Below are 16,658 nucleotides of genomic sequence, written 5' to 3'. Positions count from 1 at the left end.
GTGGAGGTTTTCTGGGCATATAGAGTCTTGGGGTGCAGGATTTCCCAGGCTTGAGCTGTCTTGTCTCCAATGATATGCAAATTCAGCCACCTGCCTCGGACTGTGCTCTCCAGGGCCCTCGAGAAAATGTAGACCATGGAGGAAGTCAATTATTTCTCAGTGCACATGCTCTGAAATTAAACTGGACCACCTCCAAGACCCTTTTTTCCTTAGCATGAGTTTTCCATGGCCTTAGCCAAGAGATATAGAAAGGGGGCTTTCCATTAGTCACTCACTCGTCCTTTTAGGGGTGACAGTTCAAGACACAGAAACTAACTGGATCACAGTGAAGAAGGCAGTCACAAAATGCTAATGCTCTGGAATATTTGGAATAGTGAAGCAAAGAGAGGCAGTGCTGTCTCAAAGTTAGAACATTCCTACCAGATCATGAGGGCCAGAACATTCCCTCAAAAATCAACAACAGCATTCAGTAGCCTAGCAGGACGGTGGGCTTGAAGCCACGGTGCAAAATCTCCAAACAATCTCTCAGACATGACTGAGTCAGAAAATACAAGAGTAGAAAAGAAGATACTGAACAGTCACATTCATAGCTATACATGGAAAAAGTATTTTCTCAAGACTGTGTTCGAAGTTGTCCACGTGAGAGCAAGTATACGTGTGTGTATGTGCTTTAAAGGGGCGCCTGTGTCTGTGTTGCGTCTACATTCATGTCATGCTGCCAACTTCAAAACACTGAAGGGTAAATTTGCCCTTTTGGTTTCTCATCCTTTAAATGAACCCTTCCATCCGAGATCTGCAACAAACACTGGAAATGTGAACAAAGACAATCATTTTGATGTCAGCAAGGACGAAAGCAGAGCTTTTATCATTGCGCCCATGCTTTTGTGATTTCACTAAGAGGCATTTGCTTTTGGTTCCAAGGCTGCTCTGTCATGAAGAAAGTCAGTGATGAACAGTCTCAGCTCAGAGCTTAATACACACAGCAACTTTTGATTATACACTGCTGCACAGCACGGATCTCCTTCAGCCAAAGAAATGCCACGTTGGTGGCTCACTGAAATAAATATCACAGGAAACTTTTTTGATATTATCACATGTTGAACTCTGTAATCGATATTGTGTGAATATTCATTAATGAGCTGAAAGAAATGTAACTTAACTAAAGCAATGAGATCATTCCTGGTAATTCAAAACAAGAATTAGAGTCAAACATGCAAGTATCATTTGTATTTCTGAATCGAATGAAATGATCACTGTTACAAATCATTCATTTCAAAATGTCACTTTACTTTTTTAGGGGCTATTGTCGTTACTGGCTTTGCCTGAGGCTATTATGGTACAGTTTTGAGAGTTTCTGGGTAAGGCTAAGGTATTCCAATGAAAGACTTGTGCTAATTGCACAGGAGCCTTCAGGCTGAAACTGAAAAATGGGGGAACAGAATCTTTTCTTACAGGCAATTGCATTAACAAAGAAAATCGCAATGAGCTCCATGGTTCTTAAACCCGAGCTTTTGTTGGATTGTTCACTGAGCATGGGGATAAAACGCTAAAGGAGAGAATGATGCCAAGACAATTCTGCCTGGGGATTTTCTGGTTCAAATTCAGCTTGCTGCTGTTGCCTTCAGGAAAAAGAGCATATTTTCTAATGATACACACAATAGCTTTACTTTCTGCTGTGTACCTGGACCTGGAATTCATTAGTTCCCCAGCTAAGCTGTCTACAGCTTTGTATGGAATAGGCTTCATGTAGGAAAAGCACATTTTCAAAATGCTATCTGTAAAAATGTCCTGATCTGTGACACATCCTTTGTCTCTGTGTCCTTTCTTAAATGTTTTCTGTGTTCACATTGTCTAACAGGTATGCAAAGGAGAAATCTACAGGATGAAAGAAAAACATAAAGGCTTTTGAGAATGTTAATGTGCAGCACAAGCCTCCTGTTTTCCGCTGCAACATAACACCCAGCTCTTCTCCATCTTCCAGGGACTTGGGGATGTGGGTAGATGGGATCTAGCTGAGGTGATTTTGCTGACAAGGCATCATTATCTGTAAAGGATCATCTCTGCGCCTTAAGAGTGTAAGCTTGAGCTGTGAAGCCACTTCTACACTTGGTGTCAGTCTGCACGTGGAGGTTCAAACACCTAAGAGGCTGATTTAGGGATAGTCTCTGATCCTCTTTAACTACCACACCCCTGCTCACACTACTTTATTGTGCGTCAAGTAGAATCCTGGTCTCAGGCCAATGCAGATGGCTATAATTTGATGACTGACTGCACTTGTATTCATAATGCTTGGAGGAAACTGAGTCTTCCTCTCTTTAACGGACGACCGAATGAATTACCCTGTTGTCTCTCTTTCTCTTTCTTCCTCCTCCTCTTCTCCATCCTCTTTTGGTCTCAATCTAGTGACACATGTCCGGAAAAGCTATGGGGAAGAGAGATGGACTGACCACAAGTGCAGGAAGATTGGAGACATTCAGTCGACTTTGTGTCCTGTGACTTGTCTGTGCCGATGAGTCACTCGCCTTCCAGTCATATTTTAAGTGCTTGTAAAGAAGACAAGATTTCAATCTTGAGGATGCTGATTTTTGCTGTCCCTTAAATCACACGCACAATATCCTGAAGCCTAAATTCCTATAAAGTTGTTCAATCTAGATTAACTTGACTAATGTTAGTTTTAACTGAAATAGAACACACAAAGCTATTATCTTAGAAACAGGACAGTCCAGATTTCTTTTAAATAATATATTTTGCTTATTTAAAATGTTATGCAGAGGCAAGAATACCCACTGTGTGTTCCTCTACTACAATTTCGCCATGGTAACACTGCCTGGAATCCAAACAAACCACCTACTTAACGTAGCCCATGGTTAAACCATGGTTAGCTTGACTATAAATAGTGGTTATGTTGGTCATTTGTTTCCTTTGCTGGGCTGTACCTACTACAACAGGGTATAATGGCTTCTGGATATAATTATATAAAGGATAGGGTGTTGTTAACCATAGATAGAATTGGGAAGCTCTTAAGGGAATACCATATGGCAACTCGATCATCTCCATGATAAACAATTATATCTCTCACAAGGCTCAATAGCACTTCTGCTTGTAATAAATGAAGTTTTTCCAGTTATGTCTGCAAATTGCAACACTCATTGATTGATCATCTCACATTTTTTGACTTGAATAATTGTCATTTATTGATATTGTTTCAACTTCTAAGATGGTTTAATTTTTTTTTTTGCCAATTATATGACTGTAAAATGTAATTGGCAAAACAAGTTAGTATTATATACATGTTATGTTTACCAGAGCATTCCTGTGGCCAGTGGCTACTATAGGTCAATGTGTCAATCAAAGATTCAGTGATAATTATTGGAGAACCATTTTGTAATAAATACTTGCCACTTCAGTTTTTGTTTGGTAATCACCTGTGTTTTAATTCAGAAAAATGCAACTGACATGTCTGCTATATTAGGATAATACTGGATATCCAGGAAGAACCCCATTTTTTAAAAAATATTCCAACATAATCAGGCACAAGCTGCTCTTAAAGGGAACTGATAATTTTAGTGCAACATGTTCACAGACCTAACACTGAGCACAGCGGTCTGTAAAGGAAAGTACTGCTAACTCCAGCACTGTTAAACAGCAGAGAGCAGAGCCACAACTCTACATACCTTGACAGTGTGGCTTTATAAGGGCCCCCCCTTTCCCCACCGACTTTTCAGAAGTCACCAGGGACACACTTTTACAGGCTTTATGGAGCCATTTCTCAGACCAGACTATGTCAGTGTGAAAGCAAACACAACAAATTTTAGCCCCCTTTCAACTTCCCATCTACATCTGCACCCATGTGAGACACTGCAATGCCAGCCGGAGATTGAGGAGGCACAATACATAAAAAAACAGGCTTGTGGAGCCACAGCGGGTGGCCTCCTCCCTGGCAATAATTAAAACTTTTCAGCTCTCTGTCTGTAAAACTTGCACTTACACAACAGAAAAGGAGTGGCAGCAGAAACAAAAAATTATGACCTTTCCCTTTGAAAGGAGAATGGCAGTGCAATGTAATTTCAGCTTAGGAAAGTGGACCTGTGAGAAAAGGGAGGGAAAGCATGGAAAGGAGGATGTGAAAGACTCAGTGTTGTCTGGGTTTGTGCTGTTAATGCAAGAGGGGTCTGAAAGGCTGGGTTTCTATACAAAATGAATAGGAAAAGCCCACTTTCTTTGGAGATATACAGTAAAAGGTGGGGACTTTTTCTTTGTGGACTTGTTTTGTTGAGGAATAATGACATTTGTGAAAAAAGTGACAGACCTGCTTGCATCTGCTGCCATTCTCTTGCTTCATCACTAGATTGAGATCTGTGTGGCTGAGCGGGAAATCAGGATGGATCAGAGAAGTGAAAGGTTATAGGTGAGAAGTTTAAGACCACACAACATCCAACTGAGTGCTACTCATTAGAAAAAAGAAGGGACAGCCTTGTTTTATACTTCGGAAACCCACCATTAACTCTTCTTTAGAAAGACGGTCTGCAGGCACTCTTGCAAGGCTGCCAAAAAAAACATTTCTGTCAAATGTTGGCTGCATTTCAGTTTCATGTTAACCTTGCTATATTTTATTTCAAGAAGACAGCAAACAAAGAAATATTGTGCTCATTCAGATGTACACAATGGGACATTCTCAAATATTCAAGGCAGGCTTAGGCTACAAAGTAAACATCTTTTCTCAAACCCGTTTCCAGACGAATAAGGCGTGTAACGAATTCACAGTTTGTTGGCTCATCACACTCAACTAAAAGACTCGTTGGTCATAATGACTTTGGACTGATGATCTCACTCACCTAACAACATTGTAAGACAAACACAACCATGAACAGAGCATTGTAGTGACTCAAGGCTCTGCTGTGGTTTATGACTGGCTAATACAAAGCGTGCCTCTGTAAGCTCAGCCGAGCTACGGAAGCCATCAACTGCCAAGGTCCCAGTGGGTGGGTCTTGTTAAAATAATCCCCCCGTGACATCAGAGGACTGACCCGCCTCTTACTATAATTCAACCTATGCTTCTTCAACTGACCCCCTCTACATCCTCACACACACACTTTCTTTTGCCAAATACTCATTTAAAGCAAGAAACGTTCTAACAAGTGATTGTTTATACATATAGCTGTGACTTTCTCTGTTTTACCTCAGCTAGAGAAAGACTGTTTATAGACTGACCTGAAGGACATTTTAACACACCGGTAATGAATTCCAGTGTGAAACCTCACCATGTGAAAAGAGGGTAGAACAGGGTGTCAAGGTAGAGGACAGGAAGGAACAAAGTAGAGCCCAAATAGCGATGAAAATCATGTATATAGACCATTAAACTTAAGACTTTTACAATGATACATTTCTTATCTTGCAGAATAGAAAGTGTCCTGCACCTTTACACCTGACATACCCGTATAAATTTAATTAAAGGTCAATAAAGGATTTTCATTATACTATAGTACTTTATTAAAGAAAAAAGCTTAAAGAACAAACTAAGAACACAGCATGTAATGCATGACTGACTAGACTGCTCTGGCTTTGCTCCACAGCACTGATGGTTCAAGGTAATAGCAGGAGGAAATTAGCTAGCAGTTAAATCCAGCCACTTGAGTTTCTGATATTTACAATGTCAACACAAAATGGGGGAGCAAATAGGCTCTGTGTTCTGTTGCTACATCACTGATTAGTACGGATAATTAAACTAAATTATTTTAATGTCAGTTATTTTAGGCCACCAGTTTGAAGAGAGATAGCCTAATGCGTCATGCCACAGTGTTAAACTCTGGTTTTAATGAATGAATATTATCATCGCCTAATTTTCCTATGATGTGGTTTGATTTAAGGGCTTTCTCCATTTCTCCATGATATGCACTGTGTCCTCTGTAAATATGCTTTACTATTCTGTCAGTGTCCTTGCAACAGTTTTCTTTTTTTTTACTGGCAGGTGAACATTTACAACAACAGTGCTATAAGTGGAAATGAGTCACTGATTTAAGGAATAATCCACTGAAAAGCTGTCTGTAGGCTAGGCTTACAATGGCTTCCAACAGTGGCATATTGGAAGCTATTGTAACAAACTCCAGTTCGTTAGCTATCCGAGCTATCTACAGCTGCTGTTTGCCACGAAGGAGCAAGCTGCAAACTTCTTAAGAAATAGTTCAAAATTTGGGAAATTTTATTTTAGGGTTATTTGTTGATATCACTCTCAATGTTTGTGGAGCAATTAGCTCTGCTTAGCACAGGGGAAAGAGCTAGCCTGGCTCTGTCTAAATATGTACACAAACAGAAATGTAAAAACAACAATGGGTTTTACTGGGTTTACATGTTCTAACTATTTTAAACAGTGGCTGTGCAGAGTAAACTAACCTAATCGCCTCCTCTCCAGCTAACACACAGAAATGAGAGTGGTATTGATCTTCTAATCTAACTGGAAGAAAGCTAATAAGTCATATTTCCCAAAATGTTGAACTTTTCCTTTGAGAGCATTGAAGAGGGCATAAATATTTGATAGCAAAGAGATTTTTCTTGATGTAGCCTGTGTCCGAATGTTGTGACTCAAACACCCCTTGACTGATTTCTGGAACTTCACTTACTGTTAGCAAACTGCACTCTTGTGGTTCTTTACCTCAGTTATTCTGTGGGTTTTAGTGTTTCCATCATACATACCATTAGTTTTCTGTTGCACACTATTGAAAGTGTCTGAGGCATTATTGGAACTGTCACAAATTCAAGTATGAATGAGCAGAGAGCAGTAGTATGGTTTCAGCTCATAATTTCCACCATAATGCTTTTTGGGATATTGAAAAGGTAATGACGGCATCTTTGCACTAATTCTGATTCTTTCTAGACATACCTCATTCACTGTTATTTCTGACATATCAATAGCTCCATTCAGCTTTCACTCAGTGCCCGAGTGCAGGGTTTGAATGTAGGCATCAGTCACTCCACCGCTAATTATCAGCATGACATTGGCTTTTCAGTGGGCTGGAAAACACTTTGCTGAGTAGCAGTTCACTGTCATAAATCATTCCACTTAAATGTCAGCAGAGGGAGAAGAGATTTAAGACCTGGACCCTGAGAAACTTCGCTCAGCTGGGGTCCTGCGCAGGGGAACACTTGATAGAAATGGGGTTGAAGTTGGGCTTGGCTGCTGTACGGTCTCCAAATATTTCCCAGACAGATCTCATAAATTAAGCAACTCTCTCTTGCTTTGCATTCCCTGACTTTAGTATTTATTTCTCATTATGGTCTCTGTAGATTTTAGGCCTTGGTATTGTTTAAATTGTTTCAATACTAGTGCTGATACCTGAGTTTTGGTACAAATGCCAAAGTAATACTTTATTCAGTGCTCTGAGGAATGTATTTATTTTTTTATTTACTTTGATTCAGATAGAGCTGGTTGGTGGTTGGCTCCTCTTGTCTTATCCAGATGTCAAAGTGCCCTTGAGCAAGGCACTAAACCCAAAGTTGCTCCCAATGACCAGGCCAGTGCCCTTACATGGCCGCTCTGCCACCATTGATGTGTGTGTGAATGGGTGAATGAAAGGGAAATTGTAAATGATTTGTCCACCAAGGTAGAAAATAGCTATATAACTCTGGTAAAAAGCCCAGAAAATGGACTGAATTAAGATTTCAATCAGAAAGTGTTTGATAAGTACGTATAGAAGAATATGATGACTAAGCATTTGATACTAGCTTTCAATACTCTGTGCTACTGAAATATTTCAGTCGATTCGACAAAAGTAGCGGGGTTCTTTACTTAGCCCTATAGTTTTATGTTAACTTCAGTGTCTAATTATGCATAAATAAGCAAACAAAGTTTAAAAATAAAAAAGTTACATGTCTTATATTTCTCATCTTACAGGCAGGACCCTTTACCACATAATTTTCAAGCTTTCACACCTCCACACTTTTCCATGACTAAATCCGATAGTGAGGCCTTTCTGTAAATGAGGCCCCCAGTCTCGCAATGCTCCGAGGAGGGAAACTGTGATACAGAAGCTGCAGTGAAGGGGCCTCCCAAAACCTATATCCGGCTTTAACCTGGGTCTGCAAAGTCAGTGTGTGTTTGAGATCACAGCGTCACATTAGCCCCATAATGAGAACCAGCTGAAGGCACACACCACCAGACTGACCCTCTCCAGCTCAGACTGATCCTCCCCTCACCACCTCACCCTTCCCCTTCCCTAAACCCTGGAGACACCTCTTAGTTGCTTAACCCACTGAATTTAGGCCTAGATAAATGCTTTATCCAGATGCTTGCTCTCAAACCCTTCCATCCAAAACCAGCGTTACTCTAAACCATTCCAGTGCACACACCCAAAGACAGAAGTACATGGTGCAAACATAAACACCCACACTCACTCCTGCACATATTAGTGGCCATGAACACACATACACACACACAGTCTCTCACTCTGTCCTCCATTAGTTAGACGTCTCACAATCTGACAGCCGTTTCTCCTAAGTCTGCTGGCTGAGTCAGCCCACCATCTCCCGCCATTCACACAACTGTTTTCCACCACGTTACCGTTGAGGAGGCCCGCCCTGCTCCACCACATCCAGCTACTATTTTCTTTCCCCAACACCAGCTCAACTCTCATTTGGGAGAAGTTAGGAGTACCCGCCAACCCCCCACCTCTCTTTCCCGTCCGTCTACCCTGCTCTCACTTTTCCTCTACCCGCCTTTTTTAGCCCAAAATAAACTGCGTATAACATGGAAAGCCCGGGAACTCTGTGAAACAACTTAAACAGCACTCTAATGTTCCAGCTCCAACTTATTCATCCATACCATTTTTTTGTGCAATTTGCATGGTTTGGTTTCATGACTGAAGTACTGACTTTCTGGTTTCACTGGAAAATATTGGTTGGTAGTGGACATGGGGAGAACATAGGACATGCTCCTTTTTTCTCTTTTGCTCTTTTTGAGCTGTTATCACAACCTAATGTATTCATGTGCTGTTAAAAGCAGGTTTAATTTGTAACATAAAAATAAGCGAGAAACCTTTAATCCTCAGTTTTATTAATTATTATGTGATTTTGTGTCTCATATTAGTTTATTTATTGATGCCAGTGAGATGTGAATTATTATATACTAATGTAAAGTGTGACTCAAACCAAAATAATCAAAACAGTGATGATTATTTGAAAAGGCACTAAGTGGCACAAGTGGGGATTTGGCCCAATGTGAAAATCTGTACCTTGTTTATCTAACCTTTCTTTAAACATAGTGGATTCACTGAGCGTGAATGGGTTTTTCCAGGAACGCCCTGCTCCAGACAGTTGCATACACACACCGATGCAATGGGGGGTAAGTTCCTTGCTCAAGAGTTCCTTGGCTTTGGCACGTCATTTCCACATCTCAACATGTAATTTTTCACAATACAAAAAAGAATTGTGCCGTCAGCCTTGTGGAGTCATTCCTGTCTACATATGGCATAAGAGGCTTCAGCATAGAATACACATTTAACACAAACGCTGGTTTTGTTGGTCTTAAATGCTTGTGCCACATCTGTGGTAATGGTTTAAACATGTGGTGACAAAATTGCCCTAGGGGGACACAAATTCTGCGTCCCTGCCAAATCATTCACTGACAGGGACCACTCTTCACACTGCAGAGGGACTGGAGATACATTGTGGCAACATGCATCCTCTAACACAAACCACTGTTTACTGTACATCACTCACGCCCTTTGGCAGCTGTACTGTGTACAGATGTAGCAACAGACAAAGTCCAACACTATAATCTATGATGGCTGTGGCCTTCACCTTGCTGGTAAAAAAAATGAAACTCTTTCTTAACAGCCATCTGTCATAGTTTTTTAAGACAAAGGCTTTGCGGAGTCAAAAACAACACACAGATCCACTGTATTTACTGATTTCTATTGAGATGGCCAAGTTCTGTGTTTAGATCAGCTGCTCAAAGCCTCTTACACCCAAGGTCTAAGCAACTTCAATATGGCTGCCAGCCATAGCTTCACCTGGAAGCACTTTATATACTTCTACTTTGCAACAATTGAGACTTGAGACTTGCCTGTCTTGGCCACTGTGGTACTAATGCAAGATAAGAGCAGGGTGGAAAAGTTAACTTTGGCTGCCGCTGCGTCCTCTCTGAGATCCAGAGTGTTTTTTGAGACAGGGAGGTGTACTGTATAACAAGCACCTTATCACAGATGTGGTAAATAGCTAAACATTATCTTAATAGCAGTTCTTATTTAGACAATAAGTGTTGTCAAGTAAAATGGAAAAGACAGTGGGAGGGAGTAAAGTAGACCTTTCATTCTCAACTGTTCACTCAAGTTGCTTTGTATTTCCAACTATCCACCCCAACCTAAGAGCTTTTTAGGTGGCAGAAGCACAAGAGATCACTTGTCAGAAAATGTGAACATATTGTTGGTCATCCTAATCATCTTAACAAACAACCAATGCTGTTGAATTTCTGGCGAGGACAGTCTCCGTGGTTTTATGTGGAAAGAAACTTGTGACAAGGGTCATGAGTCAGATTTGAAGCCACAATGCCACGAGTTCATGTGCTTCATAGCTTGCTGAACCTCAGGGATGCCTCAAAGACAGAAAGCACAAAAAAACTTAAAAAAAAAAGCAATATAATGAAAAAGACACAGAGAAACTGTGAAACATGCTTCTGGGGGGCTGAAAAAAAAATCTTGAGAAATAAAAAGAGTGAGCACAAAAAGATTGAGAGCTACATCAGAAAGTCTTTTTCTTTTTGCTAGTTCTGTAAGTTGGCACAGAGCTTCAGCAGACAGACACACAAGGTCCTTATTACATCCAATTTGCATTTAGATGATAAGAGTATGGAGTTTGAATGGGCTGTTGTTCCAACAACTTCTCCGTGTATCCAAAAGATGTAATTACAAGTAATGCACCTCATTGCCTCTGACTGATTACAGCGTTATTTCTTCATTTCATCTGAGGGAATTTGCTCATAATTTTCCTTTGTGTAACCCCCGAATGTGCTCGGCCGATTCAACTAAATGATCATCACTGTGTTTGAAACAACCATATGCATTGCAGACGACTGCAGCAAACTCAAATTCCCTCCCTTACAGTACCACCCAACCCGAGGATGACAGCAGATAAAGGCTGCTATTGTTGGAGGTTGACTGCCTCTCAACCACTTAACTGATCTATGGAGATGTGTGCCCTGAAAGGGAACTTATTGTAACACGGTCAAAGATCTGTCTACATTTCCAGAACACTGGATACAAGGACTAATAGTCTGTGACAGCTGAATGCAGCCTTCAGGTGAATAAGCTATAAAGTGTGTATTCATGATCTTAAAAGGTTAAAAGTTATAATGTACAGTAGATAAGAAGTTGCAAACATCTTGCACCTTTTGTAATGTAAAGACATTGATTAAGCAATAGATTAACAAAGAGGGAAGGTTTCTGGAAGTAAAAGTCATGTTAATGTTCTATATAGACAACATTAGGTGGAGCGCTTCCAATGCTTGGATGGACATAAAACTCTAGTGGTTTAATCATTGGAATGAAAGGTGAGCGATTGCAGTAGAAAATATCAGATATTTTATTAAAAAATTAAAGCTACAAGCTTGAGAGCATAAAGTCAAGACAATTGTTATGTTCAAGGAACATTCCTGTAAGAAATATCCAATCAATGAACTGAAAATTATGTTGCTGAGGTGAAGGAATACATTTTTTTAGAAACCTGATTGGGACCACTTTCTATGAAGGCACCCTTTATAAAGGGTTTTAATCAGTCATTAATAAGTACAATATTTGGGTTGCAGGTAGTGAACAGTCATTTTGGCTGATGTTTATGCTTTCTTTTCGGTAATAATGCAGTTATTAGTAGCATTAGTAAATTATTTAATAAACACTAATAAAGGCATTTGTTACAGCTTTTAAAGCCTTTATGAATGATGTGTTATTGGAAAGTGGTATACCTGATAAAACATTCAGCAATTTAAATCAAATCTCCTACAGATTAATGAATTCAACTGCGCTGTGTTGCAACAGCAAAGCATTCTGGATGCTAATAATAATAACAACTAATAATTATAACCAAGATAAACAGACAATAATTTTGTTAGCATTCAGCAACAACATAGTCCATGAATTTTAGCCAATAGTAGGCTTAAAGGGTTAGTGCTAACAATATAATCATTTTATCTTTAAAGAAAATGATGACATTTTACTACCCAGTGCAGTAGCAGATTCCATTTAGCATATAATACAGGCAGAAAAACAGGAACATGTTTCCACCTTTTGGAAAGACAGCTGAAGTAAACCCTCTATGAGGCTGATACACAGAAGCGAGTTGAACAACTTTGAACTTTTGGCCTCTGCTTTCAGTGGACGAAATACTAAAGAGGTCAAAACTCCAGCAACACTTGTAGTATATAGAATGACTTTATTGTTAGACCAACGCGTTTATAGCCATCAGGGTCATCATGTGGCCTTCATCAGGATGACCCTGATGAAGGCCACAAGCTAAGATGCGTTGGCCTAACAATAAAGTTGTTCTATATATTACAAGTGTTGCTGGAGTTTTGTCCTCTTTAGACTTTTTTTTCTTTCTCCATTCACCTTAGAAGTAGGTGAAGTTGTGCCAGAAACCCCTACTCTGCTTCTACAGTGGACGAAATACTAGAAACTGTCATTGTGCACAATACATGTCTCATCTCTCTTGTGTCTTATAGCTTCCTCCTATATTTATGTACACTCACCTTCTTGACTGAACAAGATTTAGTAGGTGTAATCAATAAGATATCATGGCATCCATTAAGATTTACCCTCAGAGATTTACCCCTCTTTAAACCTGTGTAAACTATGTAAAAATGCATCTGCTAATCCAAATCTGGTTTATCTTGTGAGCCTTTCATCCATCATCGGGTAGACCAATCTTTTATCTTGCCACCGCACAATTACGTGTACTGATGAAAGTGCCACACATGGGTGAGTAATTTGATGGTATATGACATGCCATATGCACAGATGGCATGTACAGATTTTGTGCGTAATACCCTCATAGCTAAACATAGTTTTACATACAATGGTGACAGCTCCTCGGCTATATTTAGATTTATGAGCGCATTTGTTCATCACATCGAGGTGCTAGATGGCTTTTTGCCCACTTTAGGTGGTGAATATTGACAAAGCTGTCAGAATTTGATGAATCCAGGGTTGGAGGAGTGCAATGTTAAAACACGGTGTCAGTGAGGGAGAGAGAGAGATCCTCAACAGGGGCGAGTAACGGAGCACCGGCGAAAAGGAAAGTGAGGAATGCCTTTTTTATTCACCGCTGGAGGCGAGAACTTCATTGAGACAGAGTCACTGTCTTGACTAAAGACTAAAACAAAGCCCATGACTAAAATCAATGCTCGCCTTCACAAAACCCTGCAGCCGAGAACAGAACCTGATAGAGACGAGCATTGTAAACTTTGACGTGGTAAAGAAAAAAACAACAGCAACAAAAAAACAAACCCTTGAAGGTTTAAAAGTATCCAGACAGCTGATAATTCCAAGTATTGATAGTATGAAAGGTTTTTACTTTCGTCCATAATGTTGCCTCTTAACTCAGATATATTTTTAGTTTTTTAAACAGTCTCGACCACAATAACAGTTTTATTTCACATACCTATGCACACACTTAGCCTACAATTTGTACTGCTGATTTATCACGAGAATATCTAAATTATCTAAGATTTCAGTGATTCTGTTTTTCAGCTAAACAGCTGTTGGATCATTCCTTTCTGGCGGAAAACAGTCAACTGCAGTTAAGAAAATATGCAGTAAAACGTAGAGCTACTTCCAATTTAACTACTGCGTATAAAAAGGAATAAAGTGCAAAACCTTTAAAAACATACCTTGTGAAATGTTATTTCAACATACTGTGAAATGTCATCACCTGTTCAGTTTGTTAGTTTGTTTCATGCACACACAGTCATAAAAAACAGTACATTAGTACCCAACATTTCAACGCTAAGAATATATTGTGTAAAATATGTAAATTAATTTCATTAAAGAGTCTACTTCTCTGCCCCTGCTCCCTGTGGATGAGTGAAAGTATGTCATAATGGTGCTATTACAGATAATGGTCCCTTCTGGAGCAAATGTTCTGTCCTTCACCTTCTTTCTTCTCCATTTCCCTTCTAATGTTTTATGGACATGTGCTCAACACGCTGTCATTTGGCAGACACTGGCATCCGGACAACATGTTTAACAGCCCTGCAGGTCAATTATACAGTGCTGTTTTTGCACCGGATCACCTTTTAGTGGTGAAAAGTAGACTTTTACTATCTGATGGAACATTTCTGCTTCATATTTAAAGCAAGACTAGACTTTGCACATTGCCAAGTAGATAAAAGTGGTAGCAAGGGCTGCTTTAAACTCTAAAAACTCTAAAAATCAGTAAGCTCCACATGGCATTCATCTTTATAAACCAGCCTGTGATCACTTTATATCAAAGGTGGTTGTATGTATTTAATTTCAACTCATTAACTATTTCTGGACTCTTTGTATTTTTCTCTTGAGTTTCAATGAAGTGACAACCACCATAAGTGAATGTTAAAGCCAAAGTGACAGCATCTTAAGATGAGGAAAATGAATTGAGACTCTTCTGTAGAAATACAGAGTCGATACATGTTGACACAAAAAGTTCTGGCCTCGGTTGCTAATCTTATGCCTGCTAGAGTGTGTCAAGATGTTGATTTTGACATATTGTTTAATTAAGGTTATATTCTGATGTAAAGAGGGTATGGAGGTTTGTTGACTTCATTGACAGGTCTCAGATTCAGCAAGGAGTTAAGGTGGTTGTGGCTTATTTGCCCAAACACTTAAGATATCAGTATGCTATAAATAACGTACAATGTCCGTACATGTTGTTGCTCACATTCCGCTGTCATATAGGTGTGATCAGAGGGGAGGGGGGGGGGGGGGTCTCAGATGGTGTTAGACATTCTTACAAACACATGGTTTGAAGCGTCACTGTGCCTGATTCCCAAATTTAAACATGGTTCTAAGAAACAGACAAAAAAAATGAGAAGTGAAAACTTGAAAAAGTCCCTTTAGTAAACATGTGGCATCACAGACACTATAGTACATCTAGTGCCAAAAGTGCCACACACCAAATATCAGAATGTCACATCTGCAAATATGGAGAACAACTGTGATACCTCTCTGTCAGAGCCCCACTTTAGTCACGTTAGTTCAAAGAGAAACTAATATTTTAATATAACACCATGCCTAATGTAGCTTCAAACAATACACAGATTTCACAGTGATTCTCTTTTATCAGCGACTACTGATGTAGGACTGTTTTTTAACTTAACCGGCTCATTCATAACCACAGTGTGTGTAATAAGGAATGTACAGAATAAATTAATGTTAAAATAAACAAAACTAAAATACCTTTAAATTCCTTTTTCCCAGTAGACACAGAGAAGAACTTTAATCTCTAAAAAGAAAACATTGATCTAAATCATGAGGATAAACATCCAAAAGAGAGGAAAATGGTGATAAACCCTTTTTAAGGTTAGATTTTTTTGGGCTTACAAGGCTTCAGGCAGGCTTTCTCTGTTATACTAGCTCTTTGTTTGACCTCCTGCAGAAATCCCTCCTGCACACCTACATTTTGGATGTTCATTGTGATTCATTAGTTGTTGCTTGAATGTTGGCTGTAGAAAACTATCTGAACTTTTTCCAAAAAGGGAATTATCATACATTATGTTCCATCTGGCTCTTCTTGGGGAAGAGGACGAGTTTTTTAAAATGAAACTTTTCCGTTCTCCCTTTGCCTCATTAAAGTAAAAATGATATACTTTCACCTGTAAAACACAGGGAAAATGAGACAGGAGGCCTCCAAACCCAAACCTAAACCATCTGCAGATGCGTTCACTGGTGCTTTCCCGCTAAATAAGCAAACCTTGCAGTATGTCAATATGTGTGAGAACTGATGCGCCACATCGTCTGAACATGCATATATTACATCTTGTACCTCACAGGGAGATCAAATTCTATGCCAGCGGATATGATAATCATAAATCTGAGGATTAGCTTTGTGAGCATTTCACAGATCTGGATGATCTGTCAAGCTGGCAACATGCTTCCTGTAAAAAGTCACAAGTCTCTCAAAGCTTCTGTTTCAAACATCAGACAAACAAAGGATAAAAATGCTCAGTTACTTCATCGTACAAAACACAACAGTCACAAAATTAATAGCTTTGCTGTGGATGTTTTCACAGATTGTTTTTTTTTCTTTGTTTTATTTCAGTGAGTGAAATTTAAATATTTCACTTATTTCACAAAGAGACCTCTGTCAAACACTGCCTTGGGAAACAGAACAAACAGTTGGCCCAATCAACTTATCAGTCAATCAACTGATCGTCAGCAGCGGCAGACACTGATTCCACTGACTTGAATCTGAGCCCGAGACGACTGGAATCTGAAACAGATGTCAATCTTTGTGCAATGGAGACTGGGTTCAAGCACTGAAAGCCCCTTGACTGACTAATATAATATCTTGGATGTTTTTTTTTTTTTTGACATCACCTGTGATCTTATTGTCTACTTGTTTATTCCTATTTGAGTCTGGGGATGAAATGAAAACAGCTTACAAAACCATTAATTTACAATCCAAACAACACAAGCTAA

At 39.4% G+C, this 16,658-nt stretch overlaps 1 protein-coding gene across 1 annotated transcript in view; it reads right to left on the bottom strand.

Moving 5' to 3' along the window:
• cspg4 (chondroitin sulfate proteoglycan 4) overlaps window positions 1–16,658 on the bottom strand; it is a 70,156-nt gene that overhangs the window by 32,817 nt on the left and 20,681 nt on the right. The window lies entirely within an intron of this gene.

Source organism: Thunnus albacares, chromosome 7 (assembly GCF_914725855.1).
Source record: "Thunnus albacares chromosome 7, fThuAlb1.1, whole genome shotgun sequence".
Classification (NCBI taxonomy): domain Eukaryota; kingdom Metazoa; phylum Chordata; class Actinopteri; order Scombriformes; family Scombridae; genus Thunnus; species Thunnus albacares.
Note: the sequence above shows the minus strand (reverse complement) of the source record. Positions and strands in the feature narration are given on the sequence as shown.